General features: G+C 34.2%; 1 long non-coding RNA gene across 1 annotated transcript; it reads left to right on the forward strand.

Moving 5' to 3' along the window:
* The first annotated feature begins 211 nt into the window (after positions 1 to 211).
* On the forward strand, positions 212 to 1,551 carry LOC149176760 (uncharacterized). Its single transcript, XR_016258665.1, has 4 exons — positions 212 to 384; positions 802 to 933; positions 1,061 to 1,297; positions 1,434 to 1,551. It is a non-coding gene; the product is annotated as an uncharacterized LOC149176760 (long non-coding RNA).
* Positions 1,552 to 13,219: the final 11,668 nt, after the last annotated feature.

Here is a 13,219-nt window from a genome sequence, read left to right on the forward strand (position 1 = left end):
AATTAAACAAAAATTCCTTCAAATTTTAAAATACAATAAAATTCTATTATCCATATCTAGGATAAATTAATAGTCTTACCATTTCTGCTCCTCAATAGAAACATCATAACAAAAACCATATTAAAATGTGTGATGGACTATTTCTACTCATTAACATAAATATCAGAACAAAAACAACAATAAATGCGTCATGGGATGTACTAAGAAATCATGTCTAACCAGCCTGATTCGTGAATGTTGGAGGAGCGGGTAGCTTGGATGGGAAGACAACGAAAAAGCACTTACCGTTTAGAATGAAAAAGGCAAAAAGATAAAAGAGGATCGCAATTTTGAATCACGCAGGCTGATGGCGGTTGAGCGTTGGGTATATAAGGAGATGGAAGAGTTGAGTTTTGTTTACTCATCCCTGCTCTCCTCTGTTCTCCTTTCATTTGTTTTCACTTACTTTGTTTTTATGCTTGTTTTTAGTTGATTGAGCATGGCCATGCTCTGCTTTTCTTTGGCTTGGTTGAAGTCTATTGCTGCTTGATTTTATTATGCTCCTTTGTGTGAATGTTTATGTTTATTTTGATTTCTTGTTTGGTATTGAAAATGCAGAATAGAGGAAGAAACTGAAAAGAAAAATAGGAGATGAGATTATGAAAATGTTCTTAATGTACATGTCAGGATTCTGAGGAGAAAATGCCAAATAGGGCTTCAGCTGGATTTTTAATACTCCTTTTGCAATGGACGACTCCTTACTTTGTGTAATGTAATTAACTACATATTTCAGTGTTTAACATTTTATTTTTTGACAAGCAGGGAGATAGAGAAGGTGCAGGTGCAGTGAAATTTGCTCAATTGTCACATTCATATGGAAGCTACACAGAGTGTTCCCCAGGTCTAATTCTCTGTCTCTCCGTCCCAGCAGAGTCCTTTGCCGATTGAACTTAGGTGGGTGGGTATTTTATCCTGGTTTTAAAGTCACATTAAAACCATGAAAGCTCCATTAATTCCGGGTTGGGTATCTCATATTTGTGTTTGAATGTTTTATTTTTGTGTTATATTTTTATTGATGTAGCTTGAAAAATGGGAACGAGAGTGGTTTGAATCATGGGGATCAGAATGAAATGGAAGACGAAACTATTTTTAGGAAAAATAGATGGGATTATCTCTACGTTATGGTCAAGTATACAGTGCAGATTATCTCTATGTTATGGTCAAGTATACAGTGCAGAGCATCTATAGATGAATTGGGCATAACATTTTCTGAACTCTCTGGTTGATCATCTCCCACACACAGAGGACGAGAAGAGAGGTATAAATTTCAGTTCATTTGAGTCTATTGCAGCCCTAAAAATCTTTCAGGTCCATGCATTTAACCCAATAACCCATGTAATACATTCGAAGCCCTGTTAGCAGATGCTTTATGTTTCTATAAATGTGCAATGCAGATACGTTGTTGAATACATGCGCAATAGAGAGAGGGAGCTGCATTTAGTCATGCTATGGTAATGGCTTTTACTGGGTGCAAATATTTTATAAAATTTCCTCTCAGCCAATCCGCAGAGGTGAGTACCATCATCCCTGAAGTAAGTGAGATGGTTCATTTATACATTTATATTTTCAAGTACAAAACGATGAATTAATTCAAAATTTTTATAGGGATCGAAATTGAAATGAAATTTGTATAGGGATCGAAATTGAAATGAACGCCTCTTTGTTTTAGTTGGTTGTTTATGGCATCTTTTGAGTAGAGAAACAATTCTATGGTAGAGAGGGAAGTTCACCGAGAAGTGCCCAAATCCATCAATTCAGGTTTAGATATTAAAAAAAAAAAAAAAGACTCTATCAGGAATAGAAAAGACCATAAATGTTAAATGTTCCTGAGCTCTAGTATGTTTTATATTGCTTTCTAGTTTCATTACTTCTTGAAATATTTTTATACTTAGATTCATTTTCATCTCATTATTTCACCATATTATTTTATTAAACATATGCTTCACTCTTTAAAAATAAGGTACAGGAGGATAGGTTCTTTTAATTAGCGTGATTATACCTAGGTCTTCATCAACTGTAATTATCAAATTACTTTATCAAACATGTACTTTACAATTAGGCTGATAGCCCTGTTGGAAATCAGATAGAGGATCAATTAGGCTGATAGCCCTGTTGGAAATCAGATAGAGGATCGATTCCTTTTATTTGGAGAGATCTGTTGCTTGGCCCTGGGCCCGATTAATTAAAATTGATAAACATAGCTAACTCCATATTGCAAGAAGCATCCCAATGCTATCTCAAATCACCCATATTACACCAGCTAACTCCATATTGCAAGAAGCATCCCAATGCTCTCTCAAATCACCCATATTACACCAGCTAACTCCATATTGCAAGAAGCATCCCAATGCTCTGTAGTGGGGTTTTTTTTGGTCTCCCAAATCACCCATATTACACCAGCTAACTCCATATTGCAAGAAGCATCCCAATGCTCTCTCAAATCACCCATATTACACCAGCTAGCTCCATATTGCAAGAAGCATCCCAATGCTCTGTAGTGGGGTTTTTATTGTTGTAGCAGTCCGATCTGAAGTTATTATGTTTTTCGAAATTTGATTATGAATTTTTTTACGAGGATGAATTTTTCCTTGTCTCTTCAAAAAATCCCAAAGTAACAGTTACAATACGGGTTTTACTGCTTCCTTAAACTGTCCATATTGCTACCAGCCATTGTTACCTGCGATTCATTTTTACCATGTCGTACAATCTCCGTACACCACGCCACCGCACTGCTCTTTTCCGACATACACCAACTGCCTCTCCACCGTACGATTATGTTCAGCGGAACCTCTCATCCCTATTAAAAGTTTAAAAGTTTCAAAAATTTACAAAGAATGAAATAAGCATTTCAACTCATTAGAGGAAAAATTCAAATTTAAAAAGGTAAATATGTACATCTAAATTTTTGTAAGCAGGAATTTTTTTTATTTTTTTATACCTTTGTAAATAAGATAATTTTTTTACAAATATATTGTAGTTTATAAAATTAAATTATTATTATTATTATTCTAAATTTTTAAGACATTATCAAATTAAAAATTAAAAATTCAATTTTTTTTTTTTTTAATAATCTATGTAACCATATCAAAATTATTCTTAAATATTCTACTCTTTAACATTATGTCATCTATAATTACACAAAGAAGAGATAGCTGGCACCAATTTAAACCCTAAACTTATAGTACATCAATTACTATTACTAAAAACTATAAACTTAACTAACCTTTTTTAATTAACCTAATCATATTCAACATCACTTTTAAATTTTATTATTATTATAAAAAATAAATTAAAACACATTGATCTCTGTTACTAAAGATTACAAACTCAACTGACTTTTATTTTAATTAACCTATATAATCATATTCACTATTAATTTTAAATATTCCAAAATAAACATTATTCCATGCTTAATCAAAATATAATAATTAAAATGTCCACACTTAAATGTGGAGTTTTTAGTGAAAATGGTATATATATATTTATTAAGATAAAGCTTTATGATTATAGAGTTTTTAGTGAAAACGGTGTATATATATATATATATATTTTTTAGATAATTTTTTTTTGAGTTTCAAGTGTCGAAATATTTCACTACTAGTAATTGATAAATTCCGGGGTCAAATCTGCTCGAAACCTTTAGAGTTAAGTCTTGCTGCCAACCATAAATAATAAATATACAAAAACCTCACCAAAATGGAAATAAGAATTTGGAAAAAAATTGATAAGATAGTATAATCGCATTGAAAAGATTTTTGGTTTGAAAGTCGAAATTCGCCAAATCTGAACAGTTTTCAAACAAATTCAATCTTAGTTCAATAAAATATCAAATCCATCGTAAACATTTTTTTTTAAGAAAATGGGGAGGCTAGTCCCTGTAGAAGCTGTATTAGGCCCAAGAGTACATTATTTACAATATATACATGTCACATCAATCTCAATCAACCTTATATACAATCACAATGTTACATAATAAGCTGCAAACACAGTACATTTACAATATATACATGTCACATCAATCTCCATCAACCGGATATACAATCACAATGTTACATAATAAGCTGCAAACACAGCGCCACAACGAAGAGAATCGAACAAGATCGGGGTGCGAGAAAATCAGCTGCACCGACCGCTGTACCATGCACTGATGTGCTAAATCCATCGTATACATTATTTCGTGCCGTAACTCCAAGGCGAACAAATCTCCCCGAAATTCGCCAAATCTGAACAGTTCTCAAACAAATTCAATCTCAGTTCAATGAATATCAAATCGATCGTAAATATTATTTCGTGCCCTAACTCCACGGCGAATAAATTTCCCCGAAATTCGCCAAATCTGAACAGTTTTCAAACAAATTCAATCTCAGTTCAATGAATATCAAATCGATCGTAAATATTATTTCGTGCCCTAACTCCAAGGCCAATAAATTTCCCTGTAGTTGTGCAGGTGTGTTGAAATTCGACATAGCAAAAAGTGGAAAGAAAAAAATTTGAAACCAGCAAAACTCATTTCGCCCTCGATGTGATTTTCATTTCTCCAAGCCACCCGACGATAGAGTGTATCGGTTAGATTTTTTTTGTTGGTATTTTGGTATTTTTTGGGTTAAAATTACGTAAACACTAGTTAGATTTTTTTTTGGTATTTGGTATTTTTTGGGTTAAAATTACCTAAAATTGGATAACAATGTCCTGAAATCAAATTTGATTTCAGAACTCTCTATCATCTGAGAATAAATTTAATTATTATAATTTGACGGTTCCAGAAATCCAATTTAAACAATTAAAATGAAAATTTATTTTTTACCCACCAAAACTTCAAAAAGTCTAATAAAGCTAATGGTTAGAAACAGCCTTTCCCGACACTAGTTTTCTTTTCTTTGTCCCCTGATGTTAACGCAGGGACAGATGGAGGATTACATCACGAGTTAATTTGTGATTTGCTGGCCCTATTTCAATTTCCTTTACGATTTTAAGACTAAATATCATTAATTATGCATAATTTTATGAATTTACAAAAAGGTTAATTTAATGATTGTTATTTTTACATATTATGATAGTCCTCAGAGGCTGTTTTGATGTTATATTTTGTTATATAAACATTTTCATTAGTAAAATATTTAAAAATTTAAAATAAATATTATATATATTTAAATTATTTCAAAAGTAAAAAAAATTAAATTAAATTAAAAAGATTATATATATATAAATTGGCATAGATTTATTTTAATTTTGGATCTACCAGGTATAATTTATTTTTCAAAATTTTCACTTAAAAAAATATACATCATGAGAGATTTAATTCTTGTTAGCACTTGATAGATCTACATTAATTTTACTATATGTCTTTGTTTTTAATTAAATTATAATCATATATGAGAGATAGGTTTTTATTAATATATATATAATTATTTATATTTAAATTTTTGTAGTATGTTGAATGTATTTGTTTTTGAAATTTTTAGTTTTTCTCAAATTTCAAAATAGTTGAATTCAAATTTGAGTTTGATAATATTATCAAATACTTTTTATAGAAGGAATTATTTCACAATTGTATTTTTCCGAGTTGTCTTTAGTGCGATTTTTTGGAAGCTTTTTCAGTCTAATTTCTCTAAAATCTGGCAGGAATTTATTGAAATCACAAGCTTGATGGGTAACCTCTACACAATCGAAGTGCCCTAGGGGTTTTTCAGGGTGTTGAATCCATATATACAATCAAAAAACCAGTTTAAATAACACAAATCAAGATTTCACCTCAAATTTTTCCGCCGGATTCTGGCACCAGAAAGTCCAAAAAGTCGCACTAAATACAACTCCATAATTATCAACATCCAACATATATAATATACTAATGTTTATATGTACACAAACTTTTTTATGAATATATTGTGGGTTCTATGCAAACTGCTTCTGATTATTATATTTTTTCCTTTAATTATTTAATAGTTTATTTATTACCTTCCAACTATCAAGTGACTCTATTCCATATGACCACATTATATTCATTATCCACCTTGGGCACCTCTCTAAATACCCCATATTATCTTTTCTATGTACATTACAATGATATGTTGAGGGTAAAAATAAGCTATCCAAAGTTGATGGGATTAACATGCATGGCCTAGCTAAACAAGACAAAGTGATATTTCAAGAGATGTGACATTCAAATAGCAAAAATTTGAAATTGTTTCCATGCACTTTAATGGTTTGCTTACAAGTAGTGAATGTGGTGAAAATATTGAATGATGATGGTTTTGGAAAAATGAGATGTATGAAAGGATAACATCTTTAAATGATGGGAGGGTATATAGGAAAAATGCTTTTTACAAAACTTATCGGATCACAATAAAGAGGTGATGTCGCAAGTACATACATGAATGTAAAAAATTTGCTACACGAACTAGGCTTGTTGAACGAACAAATGCTCCAATCATGTGTTTAGGGGTTGAAGTTGCATACAAGGAACAAAATCTAGATGTGTAGTATAAAAATCATGCATAAAGCTAAATAAGAGGAACACAATTTGGATGTGTAGTATAAAAATCATGGATAAAGCTAGACAAAAGGGGGAAAGTGCATAATTTCATCTTACCAATTCTCCCCAAAGCTATAGTGGAAGTTATCCTAGTAAAAGTTCTCTATAAACTTTAAATGAATCAAAATAGAGATATGTTCACCACACCTACAACAAGAACATATGTAATAAAATTTGGAACCATTATTAAGAAAAAGAAAAATATATGAAATGTGGCAAGAAATGGTACTTGAAATAGAGATGTAATATAATTTTTTTTAAGTTGAACAAGTAGATGGAAATATCTATGTATGAATTGGATGAAGAAGAGAAGAATTTGATTGATGGAGAAATGAAATTTTAACAACATGATGAGGAAAACCAAAGATACTTTTAGCAACCATAATTAACATTCTTTAACCACAATCGTGAAACTAAAAGGGCACACAAAAAAATGTCATCGTTTTGGTCGATTTAGGTAGCATGGAAAAATTTATTGATATTGAGGTTCCAAGAAGATATAACCTCGTTTTTTTGTTTGACTAGAGGAATCAGCTACTTGGCTAGTCTTGTACTCGCATGACATAGGGTCAATTCTAACCACTACCATTATAACCCCTAGGTGCCTACGTATGCCCCTTTCGTAGACATAGGTGAATCAGGGGGATTTGAACCTCGAATTTCCACGCACATAACACTTCATTTTCATGTCAATAAAATTTAATACATAAGCAAATGTCACAAGGTCAAGCTACAAATTTGAGGTTTCAAGTCAAAATAAAGATATTATGCTAGTTCATAAATTTTATTTAAAATTTTCATTTGGATTTATGATAGGAAGGGACATTATGGATGTTCCTACAGTCGTAACATAAGTATATTGATTAACTAATTTGGAGGTGGGCATCCAATCCGAGGTAATGGTCTTTGCATATATCTCCTATTCACTCGGTAGTTCATTGGCTTAAAGTCCTAATTCAAATCAAGCTACATATAATAGGTTGCGAGATTGAATTCTCTTATGTGGCTATTTCAGTCTTACTTAAAGAAAGTTCATTACATTAATGAAAATTACATTTGCTTCACTAACTTATTCACCTTTTGTGCTTTGTGCATATTCCTTTTTAGAAGAGATTTCTCAAGGGAGATACAACCTTCTTGAATCCAAAGCTTGGTAGCCGCATCTCCTTTTATCTCTTGTGGATGGGTTCTCATCCTAACCAATCTTGTCATGAATTTGGTTATTTGACAAACAACTCTCTACTAAAGGAGCCAATTATGGGTTGCCATTGGTTGCTGAAATAGATTCCAAATTTGATCTAATAGAATAAGAAAATTTGGAGACTGCAATTGTGACACGTTCAATGTGAGTATGTAAAATATGTCGTGTGACCAATTAAAATAATTGTTTGAATAGGAAAATGCTCCAAGCTCGCAACTTCCATAGGATGAAATTGTCTTCAAGTTGAGATGGCCTCCTTGGGCTCATATTGCTGATCCAAACTAGCTTGTGTCCTATTGCAGCCCTCCCTATAGTAAGTCCAAGTGAACCAACTACCATAATCTACCCATTTTGCTTTCAATTGAGACCATATACTTAAGAGTTTAATTACATTGAGACCAAGCTTGTTTCTCCACACCACTAATCACACTCCTTGTGCCACCACTTTGATCACCCTCCCATTACATCATATTAAAATCCTCCCAAGTATCTAATTCATAGCTAGGAGTGAAGAAGCAAACCCATCCAAAAGTCAAACATGCTTCGAACTAAGATAAACACACCTTGCACAAAATTGTAGAAGCTTGTTTTGCGACAACAAAGTAATACATGCACACCGATCCTCTGGGTCCCCAACATGATCCACCACAAATATTTATAGATAAAGTGAAAAAGTAAGCACCACCACCCTAATTGCATCAGAGATAGTATATAGCCTAGAAAGGGCAATTCCAATAGTAAAGCTCAAATCTTGTTGATTTGACTTATTGTAGAAAAACCATATCTGTTTTGGTTCTCTACAACACTCCATAAACAATTTACCTACAATTGGGAATCATCATCCTTCTCACATTCCAAGATAATAAGGACAACTTCATTCCAAGGGGTGATGAAGGCCTATGCCATTGAACTGGCTTCCCCCTGTGAAACTCCAAAGTGGGAGTTCTTTTGTTAGATGAGTTGATTGGCATCCATTCACCACCTTTTTGATACTTGTTTGTAACAACCCCAATTTTCCAATCCGGCGATGTCACTCATGACCATATATACACACCATGGAAACTTAATAACATGTACATATAACATAACCCATAATAACATAATAACATGCATGAAATCACAACTATAACAACATAAGGGTGTTACTCACTTATTTGGTAAAATTTGTAGACCAATTGCAAGACCTGGGCATACTACCCAGCCATAGACCATGCTGCTTAATCTCTCTCAGTAGTCAGTCACCCCCAAACTGGGCCATGACTCCACTTTGACAACGGCTTCTCAAGTGAGGTACATATCCAGTACCAAACACAACAGGCCAAGGTACCAAATCTCAAAAGCCTCCAACCAACAAGGTCACATTCCGCATCAGCCCCACACCCAAGTCGTGCACCCCTTTCTTTGCACTTGCAGTCCCGCGGGCTGTGCCACTACCTCCAGGTTGATTAACTTGGCTGGCTGGGGACGCTTAGAACATTGTGGCTCCAGGAGTTCGTGCTGCCTTTAGGGGTCTCTAGGTACCCTCCAAGCCTCACATAGGGACACCTGCCCCTATTGATCCTTGTCCCACTGAATAGGCGAACCACATAGGGACACCTGTCCCTATTGATCCTTGTCCCACTGAATAGACGAACCACCTTTTTAGAGGCATGGTTTTCCTTACTTTTATATCTCTAATCATCTATTATAATATTATAATATATCAAACACTTTTCTGGTCATGGGGTTCTAGCCCCCCTAATCTTTTCGTCCTTTGGTTTGCATCCATGGTGTTATTGTGCTAATTTCAGTATATTTACATAATATGTTTGCTAGGCTCACTAGCCTTGTACCACACAAGCTCTCTAGCTTGATCACACAAGCACTCTGGCCTTAAAACTCAGTATTCTGGCCCATCAGCCTCACACATTTTACCACTGTTGATAATATCGGCGATATATCGGCGATATTCGGAAATATCGCGATATTTTCGGCAAAACGATATATCGCCGAGAAAATATCGCGATATTTTCTGTTTCAGAAAATATCGCGATATTTTGAAAATATCGGCAAATATCGGAAAATATCGGCAAAATATCAGCTATATTTTAAAATTTGAAAAAATTATTTTTTATGCTTGCCGATATTTGCCGATATTTTGCCGATATTTTCGCCGATATTGCCGATAAGATATTTTCTGGACCCTCGCCGATATTTTGCCGATACCGATATTTTCAACACTGCATTTTACACATATAGGCAGGCAAAACTTAATGGAACCCGCTTCACCAGCCTATTTTGCATGCACCGACTCACCAGCCTAAGTATGACATGTACATGTACATTACAATTTCGGAATCAAACCAGGGGAATTACATTCCCCTCCCCCTTATTTATGCACTGTCCTCAATGCATTATAAATCCAGGTAAGGTTGAAAACTTCCTGCCAGGGATGGACTGCATGCCTTTATTCTTCAATTGTTCTATGTATATGACTATACTATGCTTCAATAAACTGCCACTATAGTATTTGGCCTTCGACACATCCTTATGGTCCTAGGAGCAGGCAATCCTGGGTTGCCTCTCAATTGTCATACCCACCTAGTACATAGCCAATCAGAGATTAACTATGTCTGTTTGATATAAATTTGAACTTGCTTGAAGCTTTCACATGGTCCCTGATAACTTTGGCCTTAATTTTTCTACCAAAAGAAGAGAGCAGCTTAATCAATCGTTCATTTCCCATGGTAGGAGGCAGATATCCCGCACATATATTTGAGTGATCAACTTTTTGAAGAGCAGGAAAATTTTCCATACCATAGTCCACAAAGATTCCCTGACTACTGGACTTCATATCTATTGGCAAACTTGTAGTTGGAAAACCCTAGTCAAGCCTATTAGTTCCGGGCTTATTCCCCTTCTAATTGTGGGTATAACCTACAGTCGTTGCATTCCAAGCATCCTCGTCCTTTGATGGCATCAAATCATGTGTTCACTAGGCATCTTTGAAACACCCACTCTTCGATTGCATCTCAATAAGTGAATTCCCTGCACATTTCTGTAATTAAAATGTAGTTCTTTTTACAATGTGAGCATGAGTGTGCATTTTCTGTTCAATGGCTGAAAAAGTGGAGCATGCACCAAGAATACCAGAGAATACAAACTTATGCAGCTTGATGCTATAAAGGGGTAGCTGGCAATAAAGCTTTAGAGCCTTCTTGCAGCCATTATTTTACCCTCTTCCAAGCCTGCCAGAGTAGTGCATGCCTTCATAATGTTGGAGATTGCAAATGGATTCAATTCTACACTTTCCACTTACATTGCCTAAAAAGCTACAAAAGAGCCTTGACAATCCCATTCTATGAATATCTTGTCCTTGTGGCCATCGAGGATATCACATCTGTCTCAGATGTCTGATAATTGAACCATGAACATCCTCCCCCTATTTTAGAGATCCTATTAATAGCCACAGTTTTTGGGGTTTCTGTCTTCAGGATAAGCATTTTCACCCAAGGAAAAACCTCTCAGTTTCCACCTCCTACAGCAAATCTGACATACGAACAGACTTGTGAGCATTATTGTCATTACCAGCTTTGAATATAATAGGATCATCAAAGTAAAACAGAAAAGTTCTGCCACTGTATTGCTTATTTTCAGCATGCAATTATGAACTGATATCAGCAATTTGATGTCTCATTGTGCTCCTTTTCAACTCTTTGCCTTTGTGCCCACAATGGATATAAGATCGGTACCTTAAAGCTAGAAACATCCTCAAAATCAATACCTCAACTTCATGCTGTCAGGAAGCACCCAGAATACATCCTCTTCAGCTGTAGCAAATTCCTCCAGGGCTGTGTCAACATGCTGCCCTGTTCCCTTGTTAGTGTGTGAGTTCTGTAAAATTGCAAATGCATGTGTTATTAACTTATTACATGCTACAGTTGGCATGCTAATTGGTTGTATAGATTCTGCATACAGTCTAAAGCAACCTCATGCCATAGCATTTACAAAACACTGCCATATTCATTTCCTTTGCTTTTGCTGGATCCTTGAAGGACAGTGACATGGTTTTGAAGCAGCTAAGAATTTGTTTTTTGAAGTTCAGTTCATTTCATCCTTCATTCAACGAATTTCTTGAAATGATTACTTTTCACCCACTAGAGTATCTATTACAAATCAGTACATTTTTTCAGCTAGAAGAAAAATACTGACTTTCAATTTTTGCCGCAATAATAAATAGCTCTGAATTTCTCGCTGTAGCCTGCAATCGACAAAGAAATGCCCTGAAAAATCCTTTGCTTCTGTGCCAGAACTACTTCAAAAGCCTTGATTTAAAAAATTTCAAGTTTAGAATACATCATAATCCAATGCTTCACCCTTTCCACAACTGAAAGATCTGATGGGAAGAGTGATTCACAGAATACCATTTCAATTGCTTGGGGTCTGAAATCTTTGTCATGACAACACATTATGATTTTGCCTGGGATCCATTCAAATTCATAGTCAATAAAAGAGCTGTCAGAACACTTCAAACAATAATCTCTCTCTCTATATATATCTTCCAGCCTTTCCATTTTATACATATGGAAACCAGTTTGTCACGAAGCCAATCAACTACAAACTTAATTGTCCGTCGGTATAGATTTCAGGGCATTGCTGCTGCAACTTTCTTACCCACATTTTCATAGTATTGAATTTTCCAAAAACAGAGCTCTCTACAAAATGTAGATCAGGATTTGTCTATGCCAAAAGAGTATGTTGTCGCACAGATTGTCTGGGCAGCGCGGCAACACTCAGACCAGGGGCTGTCACCTTGATCTCTGATCTCTCCATTTAAGTTGTCTCCCGAGGCTAAGGCGGTAGACCCTATAGGATAAAGGAAGACCAACTGTGGACCAGTTAGGTTGGGAGACACAGCAAGGCAATTTAGCACTTGAATGATTTTAGAAATTAATGTACTAGTGTCTTATGGAGTTAATGATTAAATGATTATTTATTAAATGTTGAAGAAGTATGAACCTTGTAAAACAATCATTTATTATCAAATAACCCAAGCAAAGATGAATTTTGCCAAATGCGAGATAATCAATAAATGCACAATGCCTTAACAATATTCCAGCAATTAAAATTCTAAAGATTAAATGCTTTGAACAACCACGAAATTTAAAATGTTGTCCAGATTCAAATAGTTAATCTCCAGATATAAACATTTTAAGCACATTTAGCTATACCACAACATAAAAATGACTTTAAAAAGAATTTCCAATTTTTAATTATTCTTTTTTCAAAATTTAATTTTTTTGTTAATATAAAATTCTAAAAATAAAACAAGACTAAAATCTAAATAGATAAAATTTAAATCTAAATCTAAAACTAACACTTTATCATATATATACATAAAAGGGGAAAATCTAAATTCTAAAAACAAAAAAAACAACTCAAATTTAAAAAACCTAAAAAAAAAAAAA

The sequence above is a fragment of the Pinus tabuliformis genome, chromosome 4_1 (assembly GCF_031772625.1).
Source record: "Pinus tabuliformis cultivar Carrire ecotype Pingquan chromosome 4_1, CPIR1, whole genome shotgun sequence".
In the NCBI taxonomy this organism is placed as follows: domain Eukaryota; kingdom Viridiplantae; phylum Streptophyta; class Pinopsida; order Pinales; family Pinaceae; genus Pinus; species Pinus tabuliformis.